Source organism: Oryzias latipes, chromosome 4, assembly GCF_002234675.1.
Source record: "Oryzias latipes chromosome 4, ASM223467v1".
Classification (NCBI taxonomy): Eukaryota; Metazoa; Chordata; class Actinopteri; order Beloniformes; family Adrianichthyidae; genus Oryzias; species Oryzias latipes.
Genome location: NC_019862.2, coordinates 2,606,246 through 2,618,928, shown reverse-complemented (window position 1 = coordinate 2,618,928; position 12,683 = coordinate 2,606,246). Strand labels below are relative to the sequence as shown.

At 37.6% G+C, this 12,683-nt stretch overlaps 1 protein-coding gene across 4 annotated transcripts in view; it reads right to left on the bottom strand.

Annotated features, from left to right (window-relative positions):
- The window catches only part of sbno2 (strawberry notch homolog 2), a 68,133-nt gene extending 57,087 nt beyond the window's left edge, over positions 1 to 11,046 (bottom strand). For 3 of the 4 annotated variants that reach the window (XM_023953937.1, XM_023953938.1, XM_023953941.1), the window contains exon 1: positions 10,585 to 11,045. The gene's annotated coding sequence lies outside the window, so the exon portion shown is untranslated. Of the gene's footprint in view, positions 1 to 10,584 lie in introns of all 4 variants that reach the window. The other variant, XM_023953940.1, reaches the window with a different exon arrangement.
- Between the last annotated feature and the right edge of the window lie 1,637 nt (positions 11,047 to 12,683).

Here is a 12,683-nt window from a genome sequence, read left to right as displayed (position 1 = left end):
TAAAAGAAATCAGCCTATGGGATGGACACAGAATGACTATTTGAGAGTATAGTGATGATGCACTATTATACCTCAGCTCACAGAGATTACAGTGGGACTTGTGACTGCCTTAAACTGCTAAGTCACAACTACTGCTCATGAGAAGAACCATCACCCTCTGGTGTGACAACTTTCTAGCTTAGAAATAGTCATGTCAAGTGTTAATATGGCACAATTTACCACACAATACCTATTGCACATTTTAATGGCCAAACATTGATAGTAGCTTTTTTTGGGCAATTTTGATTAAATGTACTATAAGTAAAACTATAAAACTTTACAAACTGATAAACGTCTCTTTCAACACGGAAAAAGAAAACAGAATTCTAAAAGAAAAATGATGAGAATGAATGATAAAAATCCCAATAGTTATAATACATTCTTTAGAATAACTGAACACTTAAAGGTCTACTTCTTTGACCACACAAAATAGTCTTCAGCTTTTTATATATTATTTCAATTATGCCTATATGATGACATATATCCAGTAACTCTTTTTTTTCTCATGTAATACATGTTTATTAAACTCAGATGAGTAAAAAAGAGAAAATTTGACCTGAACCACAAACACAGTACATATGATTTTATGTCATTACCTCACAATCACCTTTTTCAAATTGTTTGTAAGTCTTCAGAAGCAGGTAACTTACTGTGTGTCAAGAGAACACACCGCCATTCTGGTTCCATCAACATCACCACTAGTTAGTTTAAAAAAACATGACCCAACAGTTTCACACAGAGCAGTAAAAGGGCTATTAGCTAGTCACGATTGCATTGACCAGATTCATCAGATACTTTAATAAAATATGTATAAAAGGAACAAGTTACTTCCCAGGGGAACAAAGGAGTTAATCATTCAAAATGACTTACATCATTACTGAGCCCCATTTTCTGACTCAAATAAACTCTATTTTCCATTATTTAAATGTGTGCAGATCCGTAATAAATTTCCCTACGCATATACAAAAAAGCATGAACACATAACCTTTTTCTGTAACGTAGATCCACTTCACTGTGTTGTTCTCACATGGATCAGAAGAGACATTTTCAGCATGAAAAGGCTATAGACATCGGCTCCACATCACGTGTTGGGAGGTATTTAGACACATTTTAGACTAATTTATTTATTTAGACTAATGTTCCTAAAATCATAATAAACATCTCAATCTTCTATCTTTAACAACTACGGGTAGCATCACTTCCTGTGAGCAGCAAACTTTAACTACGTCAGAGTGTTAGCAGCCCCCTCTGTGAAACAGTGATACTGAAAACAGTCAGTGATAGTGGAAGCAAATGTGTGGTTATGGGCAGAAAAACCTCAATTCAGCCTTGTTTTTACAGCGAAGCACACCAAGGTTACAGAATAAGAGAAGCAGCACTGAGAGAAAACTGCAGGGCGGTAAGGATCACTCTGTTGTCTTCTGTGTCAGTGAGAGCTCTCAAAACACAGAAAATGATAGACTGTCTAGATGAAGTGTGTAATGAAGCTGTCTATGATCATTGTGTGTAGAGAGAGGCAGAATAATGTTCAATACTTCACACATAATCAACTACAAGCCCCCCAAAAGCGCCATGAGTGAGGATGATTTGAGCAGATGTCATCATGTGACTCCACTTTTACCATTTAACTCTTATTGCAAAAGGATGGATCTAAACCGAACCTGGAACTCTGAACATGCTTCTGTTTTAACCTAAAACAGAGATCCAGGGGACACCTTTAATATCATTTAACTGTAAATTCAAAACATGCAGGGAAAACAAGGACAGATTTACTCGGGGGAGGGCCAATTTTCCTAATTCTGCCTCCAAGTGACACATTTTTTCATGAAATCCCAACAAAAAACAGCCTGAAAACACAATGTTTTAGATTCCTGCCATTATGCCATTGACAGTAAAGATGCATTCATCTATAGTGGCTGTCTGACCCAGTCTCACGGGGGTCTATGAAAATATTTTCTGACAAAGCTCGCAATTGGTGAGTGCTCATTTCCTACCCTGCACACACGGATTATTTGCTGTGAGGTACTAAATGAAACCTTTGTGTATCATCAAGAAGTAGCCGGCAACTTTGCTGTTTTTCGGACATTTGAGTCAGTGGGATGTGGGTTCTTTGTTATTCGGCTGCTCCCTTTAGGGGGCGCTACAGCAAATCCTCCACCTCCATTCTACCCTCTCCTCTGCATCCTCCTCACTGACACCACCACCTTCACGTCCTCCTTATCTGCATCCATGAACCTCCTCTTTGCTCTTCCTCTCTTTCCCTGTAGCTCCAACCTCATCCTTTCACCAACATCGTCACTGTTCCTCTCAACATGTCCAAACCATCTCCATCTGCTTCTCTGCATTTATCACCTGAACATCTACCATGATCTGTTCCTCTAATGGAAGCGCAGAAAAAAAGTGATCAGAAAAAAAGAAATTCCATAATTTCTCAAAAACTAGTAATATCTGAGCTCGTCATGAAAACTCATCATCATATTTTTGCTACTAAAACAATTTAGAAATAATGTCGTCAATCAATTTTAAGACACTTTAAAGGAGATTACATCCGATCTAAATTGTTCAATAGTTCTGAATATCCTAAAGCTATAGTCACCAAACGTTCTCACATGAATAATTATCAACAATTTTTACTAGGTAATAGTTAACTGTTTTCTTTAGTTAATTGTTCCAATATTTTGACTTGCCTGTTGAAGCTACTTCACAGAGGTGCTCTGTTTAAGTGTTAAATGATAAAAGAAGGTTAATAAAATAAAAATCAGTGACAACATACGCTGTGTCATTCTTAAATTCAAATGACTCGGAATTAACCGAGGCAAGAAAAAACTTGATCAGGATATCCCTTACCCCTTTCCTTTTTTCCAACACTCTGTTTGGTCTGGATTGTTGACCCTAAGTACTTAACCCATAAGAACCCATGGTGACATCAGTGGAACAGAAAAATATCAAATGGATTCTGTGGTCCACTTGGTTTGTGGTAAAAGACAGGTTATGTTATTTTTAAGAAAAAATGGGTCTGCGTTCTCATGGGTTAAAGACCAACTCCAATGAAAATGGTGTTTGTAACATGTTCTTGTAGCATTTTTCTGATGGTGAAGGACAAATTTAAAGAAAATTAAACTCAAAATTGCAATTCTGAGAATGTATTTACTCAAATCGTTGTAAATTAGGAGCAGATGAAAAAATGCTGTTTGACAAGTAAAAGACCACTGAGAACACTTGGAAAATAGATCAAAAAATGATCGGAGTGGAACTTTAAAGGAATGTGAGTGTTTTTCTAGTTGTTACAAAGGCATTTTAATTTAGATGTTGCTGTGTCTTCATTTACTATCTTCTTGTCAAATCTACGGTTCCTGTAGTCAGCTAAACTGAGGATGGAAAAACTATGATGAGTATCTTTAGGATTTGTTCTACAATGATCCAAGATTAACATCAACATCTTTAGCATTTTTTTAAATTGTCCACCAGAATTTTCCATATTACACAATACTCAATTGGATTTAGCGGCTGGATGGCTTTTGACTCCCAGGGGGCGTGGTGAGCCTCATCCAGGTGGGTCCTTGTGCAAGACCCTTCGTGCTACTGCCTAACTATGTAACCACAACGTTAATGTTTGGGTTCCCCTGTGCCAGTCCGCAGCCTGGATAAAATACGGCATAGAAACCACCTGTGGGAATCAGTGAAAGATGATTCGCTGTGGTGGCCCCTGAAAGGATATGCTGAAAGGTGAACACAATACGATTTGTATCTAAACAGTGCAGTGAATAAGTAGTTCATCTATAAAGAATGAGCCTAATTATTCAATTGGGGTTTCATTACATGAGCATTGTTTGGTAGACAGAAAAATGAGAAATTAGAAAGAAAAAAAAAACTAATGGTGCAAACAGAAAATCTACAATGATTAAGGCTTAGGGCAAATAGGGCTAAGTATTACTGCCAAAATACCAAATTAATTTGGTTTCAAATTATAAAATCTATAAAAATAACTTGATGGCTTTATTTTAAAAAGATTTATCTACTTCTGGTACCAGTACTACCTATGGTTAGTTTAGCTTACTGTTAGTTAAAACCCAACATTATTCTGCAATTTTAGAGTGCTAATTACATTCCCTGAAGTGTATTTATACTACACTATATTTATAGAGATTGCGAATCCGTGATCTCGGATGACAAAAATATTTGCCATTTGTTCCAGAAATACAGTACTATTATTATAACTAGTATTCAGGTACTCCTTATAGCCCTAATCATCCATCTGTCTTCAATAGCCACTTTGTCCCATGCAGGGAATTATGGATTTTTTTATACACAGTGCTCCCTCATTTATCGCAGGAGCTAAGTTCTAAAAGTAATAGGGGAAATCTGTGAAAAAGGGATCACAGATGAAATTGGTAAGATGCCCAGGGTGCATCCTTCTTTGGCTCAACAGTGGCTGGGATAGGCTCCAGCAACCCGACAGCCGACAGCAAAAGAACATGGATAGATAGAATTTTTTTTGTACATTGACAGCATACTTGAGTTAAAAATCAAATGTTAGCTGTAATTAGAGACATTTTTACCATACACCTGTAGGACACAAGTACAGTTAGTTGTATTTCCTTGTAATAGGAAGAGTTAGCATATAGCAAAAGCAGGAACCTGAAGACCTTGTTTATATTTGCTAACAATGCAGTTACAACAAATACGGTTTATAATACTTTGCTTTCAATTGTATTTTGATCACAGTTATTCTGATGAGTAAAATAGTAAAAGCATGACAATGATCTTATTGTCAAAGATCTTGGTGTGATCGGCAAACCGTCCAGACCTGATCAGTCAGGCCTTGTGCTGAAGAGGTTTAGGCACATGCATTGTTCTTTATTTTGTGAAGTTTTCACAAATAAGAAAGACATTTAATTACACACAAAATCTAAGAAATCTGGAAAGTTTTGCCATCGCAAATTTGGAAAAAACATTCAGAAAATGAAGTCAGGCAGTGACAGTGAGTAAAGGGAAGAAAGCTGCACAAAAGGTCTGGTTGTCAGTGGCATCAGTTTGGGACAACAGGCTTTTTTAGTTCACAACTTTGTTTAAAATAAAAAAAACAGTGCTTCCATTGATGCTCTCATTCAGCTCTTTGTTGTGAAACATCAGTTCCATTTGCAACTATTTAGTCCCTCTTTGTCAGAGACTATATAACAGAATTCTAACAAATGCTTCCTCCCTCTCCTTTCTGATCATGTGGAGTCAGCTAAAAATCTGAGATGATAACTGAAACAATGTCAGAACAAAACAAACACTTATCATTTTTTTCCCTATTTCCTTACCGGAAGGATTCCATTTTTAAACTCAACTCTGCTTACTGGATACATTAAACACTATATTTTCCTTATAAAAGTGGGGGGTGCCGGGAGCAGAGACATAGGTGCACTGTGTGTGTGCTTGAGTTGTAATGAAAACATACAGACAGCCCCCTCCCCAGTTAAAGTTCAACAGGAAAACAAATAAAGAATACATTGGTTTCATGTCACAAAGGCTGTTCTGGCTGCATGTTCAGCAGTATATCGTGTCCATTTCAACCCAATGGTCAGACTAGGCTTTTCTTCAATGAGGGCCAGATTCCTGAATAGCATCAAAAATATTACCCAGGCCTGATTCCCCTCCTCCACATTTTTGGCTCTGACTCTAATCCACCCATAGACCATAAATCAAATTTATCACAGGCATCCCTTAAAGAGGAAACAAAATAAGAGGCAGTAAAAACAAGGGGAGAATGAGAATAGTGGCTAAAGCTCTGTGTCAAAAATGGACACCTGACACAGCTAACAGCACAGGTGAGGCTCAGTGGCTTAAACAGCTGTTTGAAAATTGGTGTCAATCTCAGGGTTGATAGTCCTTCTGTCCTTGGGCAAGACACTTCATCCCCACATCGCCAGTTGCATTTTTACAAACCTCTCCCACAAGTTAAGTGCATTGCAATGATAATACAGAAACCGAAGAGGATATCAAATTCTATAGAGAATAAATATGTATTTGCTTTTGAGGACCGATCTAATGATTTTGGTTTATGTGAGCGTAGACTGGTTTGGAGCCATTGCACCCACTGCTCCCCATATTTCATTATTTCAGGGGGTGGAAATGTGTCCAATGGGTTTGCCATGAATCAACAAAAGAACTAGAGTTCACTATAGCTGGGTTCCAGTAAAAGGTGCATGCTCTTGAGGTTACAAAGTAGGATTATAAAGCTAGTCATTTCAAATAAGATGCAAAGCCAAAAATGGAAATAGTCTTAAAGTTATGAATGTAAATTCTGTGAAGCCTATTGTAAACTGCTGTACTGTGGAAACAACCAGCCAGACGTCAGAACCTCTGTGGATTTAAGGGTCAAACCGATACCAAAGTTTACCAGTGATAAACAAACCAACTAGCAGAAAAGCATAGAAGCTTATTTCAGTGACTGTGTAAAAAGACAACTTAACATCCACTTTACTGCTAAACAACAACATTTATTTAAACATTTAATAAGCAATGGTAGGATTGGCCCATTAAGATACTACGTCTAGTTTTCCAAGGGTTCCTTCTGTTAGGCCTATAACAAAAGAAAGGCTGACAAAATAGAGTTAAGTAACAAACAAACCAAGAGAAACAGACAAAAGAAAAAACTAATTATAACAACACACACACACACAAACAAACATTTCAGCTCTCCTTTTTTATCTATCATCTCAATGCAGTTTAACAAAGTATATTCAATCAAAACACAGAACATCATTATATACTAAGATGGGAACAAGAAAGAAAAAAAGAAATTCAAATAATTTAGGGTTATGGAAACAAACCCAGGTATGTTGTAAAAGTTTTGTAAGAGCTCTCTGAAATAAAGGTAAATAATGTAAAAGAACAAACAGAAGTGGGAAGATTATTCCCCTCTTTGGGACCACAAATGCAAAAAGTGTTTTTTCCTGAATTTCTATCAAATCTGGAGATGTGAAAATAAATGTGATCAGTATGATGGAGGTTGTGTTGTGAGTTGAATGGCACTAAATATTGTTTTAGGTAAGAAGGACAGTTGACTGATGGATGCATTTGAAAATGAGCTGTAAATAATGTTACTGTCTTTGAGCTGACGGCGAGAAGCAACCCAGCTGCTGCCACATAGTGCAGCGGTGTGTCATGTAGGGCCGGCAGAGGACAAAGCAACACAAGCTTTAGTAAATGACATCCAGAGAATTGGCTGAAGTGGTATTAAAGTAGATGACGTCTGCATAACCAAGTATCGCAAACAAAAGTTTCGAAATTATTATTTTACTTTGATGCAAATGAAACCAACCAACTGACTGATTATGTTTTAAGACAGTAGTTAAGTTATTTGTATTGGATCATACGTGGATTTTCAAAGAGAAATCCAACCCAAGCCAGAGATTGAGGTATTTGAACATCTCTCAAGTGAAGAGGAACCACAAAAATACTTATTTAATTTTTTCTTCTTCTATCTTTTTCGTCTTTTTCAGGCATAGCATAAAGTATAATTCCTTTTTTTAAATTCAAAATCAATTTATTAGATGATAGCCATTTTTGTATGGAGTCAAAACCTTGCTGCAATGAATTATAGATATCTGTGATGCTTAAGTTCAAATTAGGTTCATTTTTTCCCCCAAGAAACGCTATGATACATTTTTAAGGTCAGCTGATATTCCTCAACAATTTAGCAAAGTGTGTATTGTAAAGTATGAAAAGCTTAAACAATATCCACTATATCTGTGCCTAATGTGCCTATGTGTAAAAAAGTGCCATTTAAAATACCAACTTCTCTTTTTACATTTCAGATCAGAACATTTAGAGCTGAGAAAAGTTTTTTTTTACTGTTTTAGTTTGGATATTAAAATGGAAGGAGGGCGAATGTGTTATTGCATGTTACAATGCAAACTGGATTAAATGTAATGATGTATAATTGTTAGCAGAGTCTACTGCAAGCAGATTTTTCTTGCAAACAGTGTTTGCTGACTTTAGTCATTCATAGAATATGAAAACAAAGTTTCCTACCTCTTTCAATTATTTTTCTTAAGCGTACTTTAAATATTCTGTCCGTTATAAAACTGAATTTAAAACTAACATATTCATACTAAATTTGCGTAGTAGGATTGTGCTGGTGACAAAATCAATGTGAATCGAGAGTGCTAACCACTACACCACTGTGCAGCCCCTGATAATAAATACATGTACAGTAGAGTGATGCATTCTGTCTGTGCTGCCTGATACCCAGTGATCCTGAAAACCACCATGTTGTTTCTGCAGGTTTATCGGTAACTTGAGATTCCGAATATTTTATCCCAGGAGTACAAATGTGGGTTTAAGACACTTCAATTCAGGATCATTCAGAAAAGATGACTTCAATGAAACAATCCTTAAGTAAAATAAATGCATAAATAAGCTTATATATGTTGTGTCTCATTAAATATTACAGTGTACCAAACAGTCAGAACTTTAGGTTTAAACCCAATTTTAGAAGATTTAACATAACCCTTTGAAATGTGTCTGGCTTTGATGCTAAGCCTGCTTTGTGAAAATCCTGTTTGTGTTTATGTTTTGTGACCCTAAACATGCCAACAACCAATGTGACATCAATTATCGGACACAACGGACGATGCGAAAGGGGAGCTGTGCAGAAGAAGCTGATACATGAGCACTTGTTTGTACCACTCAAGGAAAGCATTCACAGTTGTTTTTACAAAAGCAAACCTGGAAAAGAACTTTCTTTCTTTGAAACTATTTTCAGAAATATTTACCCGCAAATTGAAAACCCCTCCCAACACCCTGGCTTGACTTAAGCAACAAAGGCTACAGTGCAGTGGCCTAATGGTCCCTCCCAGTTGCCAAGGAAACAATTTTAATATATTTACAACTTTCCAGTTTAATCTGTGGAAACTTTGTCTCTTAAAAAAAATTGTGTATGTGTATGTTAATACAAAGTAATAACGAGAACGGCAATAAAACAATTGTTCTGGTTGGTGGTGCATCTAGAGGGGGCAGTCAGCTGTGGCTGGTACAGGTGATGACACAAAGGCCGTTGACCATATCGCTGGGGGTAGGAGCACTTTCGTTTCGCTCCCAGATTAAATTTGAGATACATGTGTGTTAGTCATTTCCTGGTAAGGGGAATGACATAATCAGAGAAATAGCTAACAACCATGGCAACCTACTGTGTTAAGGCTTGCATGAGACTTTAGTCCTTCGCTTCAGGCAACAGGGCCGTGGAAACCAAAGATTGAAAAAATTGCAGCAGAGCTTTATTGGAGCTGTTTTCATGCTATTCTGGTGACTCAGTCAGCTCTCTGAATCCATTGTTAGGCTTCTGAATAATTTAAATTCACACGTTTGAACTGTGACATTTCTGAAACACCTTTAGTGATCACACCTTTGCATTAGCATAGTGATATAAGGGAATTCATGAAAACGTCTTTGTTCTGAGACATGGCCCACAAAAAAACGTCTATACAATAAAACAAAATGACTACAAAGGACAGATAGCAGATAGCGATGTCACAAAGCTAACCAATAGTTGATACTATTTTAAATGTTAACTTGTTTCTTAAACTTCTACCTGACGTATGTGTGTGTTAGACTCAAAGTGGCCTAAGCTCGAAGACAACGACTGTTTCTCGCCGAGGTTGTTCTGTACTAGTTCCTGTATTGAACCCATTTAAAACGGTGTACAGTTCCCAGCAGATTTTGAGTAACCACCCCACAAAACCAGTAACAAAGTTAACTAAAGCTGGCGCTGAAGGAGCGAAAGGCACAGCTGAACTCCGGAGTCATGAAGCACAAAGGATCGCAGCCAGAGCGCCGTGTTCACGGTTCCTGTCACTACTGTTAGCCTGCCGGACGATTAGCGCGACGTTTCTCTGGAGCTGGCAAGGCAGCAGCCTTTGGCTTTGAACCATTCATGGCGTTCACGCTCTCTCACAGTAAACACTGTCGAGGGGAGCCCCGCTGACTACCCAAAATCCTACTTATTTACCAATACAAGTCATACTCTGCCATAGTTCAGAGGGCTAGCTACGTTAGCATTTCCAATAGGCTTTTTTGCGATTTTGGGTACGTTTGTTTTGCACACAGCTTCAGTCCGTTGCGCTTACTGCGTTACAATTAGCGTTACTTAAACATTCTACATGGGTTGTTTCATTGGTAAATAGCAAATACTTTTCGAATAACCAGAACGGTAAAGATGTCGTCGTTATTCTTGAACAGTTTAAATGTCGTGTTAGATGTCGTGAAGAAATAACAACACAAACGCAAAGAGACGCTGGCCTTAAAAGGGCGCTGGCGTAAAGACGTGTCTGCGGTCGCTTCTCACTGTTTTACTGGCTACAAAACTTTCATTGGCGGCATCAATTCTGGCAGAACATTTTCCCCACTACAATCCAATAGTCCAAAGTTAACAGAGGCGCTATGACTCCGGTGTGGCCCGACAGGAATAACGTGCGCTCCGAGGAGAGGCTTCCGAGAACATACAAGACATCTGCCGATGTGTCGCTCTTTTAAGCGATATCCTCGACTTCCACTCACCGTGAGCGTCTTTCTTCTCCTCAATCCCAACCACTGACTTCCCGCTCGGCTGCGGGCTGAAAATCCCTTCAAACAAATCGAAACGAGGAAACGTATCCAACTTATTCTTCGTAGTTGTTTTCTCCACTTCCTGATTGAGACGGTGCCATTTTGAATAGAGAAAAACCTTTCCGGCGCTGTTGTCACGCGGAGAGCCGCTTGTTGATCAGGAGCAGCGAGCCAGGCCGCAAATAGTTCACAGCCCGAACCTTCAGGCACACCTGGACTATTGCTCTAACACCGGAGGAATCCCCTACACACACGCTATCAACACTTATAGCACCATTATAACTGATAAGATCTTCTTCGCAATGCTTGACTTCGTATTTGGTTCTTATTTATAAAGGAAATGGCATTTAAAAAGTCAAATTACTTCGTTAAACACACCGAAGAATGACAGGTTATGTTTGGGAAAATTAACAATATTACTGAAAGACTGTTAAAACATTTACATTCATATTTTATATTGAGTCTCTGAAAGCATTATTCTGTCCTATAGGCTTTATAAGGCAGGTCTGTAAACTAACAACCAAAAACTGAAGGAAGTCATTTTGCTAAATATTAGTTGTGTAACCATTAATCTATGGACGGATTTATTCCTATGATCGAACCAGATCGATCTTTCAGAGGCAAGTTGTTAATCGAATCGACCTTTACCTATAAAATCATTTCCAAATGAAAAAAATCCACAAGTGATACTGGAAAATACCAATTGGATTGAAGGACTGTAGGTTTATTTTACCATGACATAAAAACAAACAAGACCTGAATCTAATGTCTGCAGACATAACATCGAAAAGAACTATAAACTCTGTTTGTACCCAGAAGAACGGCTGACAATCGACAGATTATGGACCCTTTTTTATTTTCCCTTACAGCATTACTTTATTATAAATAAATAAAAACATAAAAAATACAAAAAAATAGTAAAACAAATGATTAATCAATTATTGAAAATGGTTAAATTGATTGACTTTTAATGATATTACTTCACTTGCTCCAAAAATCTATAAATTGATTCAAAAATCTTTCCTAATGTAATATAATTTTGCACATGTTTTTTACTTTTGATACTTGATGAAATTTTGCTATGAAAATCTCTGAAACAGTGTTTTGTCTATTTTACTGATATAGTATTTTTTTAATCATATCAATGACTTTTATAAGTAACATAATCTGCATATATTCTAGATCAGTGTTTTTCAACCTTTTCTGAGCCACGGCACACTTTAACCTTAAAAAAAATCCCGCGGCACACCAGCATCCAAAAATTAAAAAAAAAAAGGAGAAACTCATAGTCTGTATTGATCTACAGCCCCTCCACAATCTCACATGCATTTTTGAGATAATTGTTGCAGAAAAAGCTGGAAACTGCAGCTGTTTTTTTCTAAAAGATTCAATAAAAGTTAGGTTAGAAGATTTAAAAATAGTTTGATGTGTGTTCGTTGGTTTCAAGACGTTTAACAACATATCTCCGTATGCGCTATCACTCTCACAACCCAATGCATCATGGGAGATGTAGTGCATAAAACGGCCGGAGATCGGTTTTCGGAGCTTCATTGTTTTGTTCACTTGTTCCACCGTCTGACACCGGATTCTGTGGAAAGCTACAGCGCAAAAGACGAGCTTTAGCTGGTATTTTTGTTAGAACTGAGCGACTTTACGAGCTAAATCGGGACAAGGAAGTGAAGACTTTAAGCACTTCTGATTGGTCAGACTGATGACATGTGATTAAGCCTTCAAGATTGATTGGTAGAGACAGTCAAAGGGACGGGACTTTTCCCAAATACAGCCGGAGCTGCAGCTGAATCGCGGCACGGTCATTCTTATCAAAATGTCTTTAATAAAATAAAATAAACGCAAAGAAAAAGTATTTTACGATCTTTTATATTCCTAACTCCTCAGTGTTTTATCAGGGCCTGTTTGGATGAACACAGTGCTGAAATCCTGGAGATGGGAAATGTTTTTAGATCAGTTAATGAGGGCAATTTCCCACGGCACACCTGATCCTCTCCCATGGCACACTAGTGTGCCGCGGCACACTGGTTGAAAAACACTGT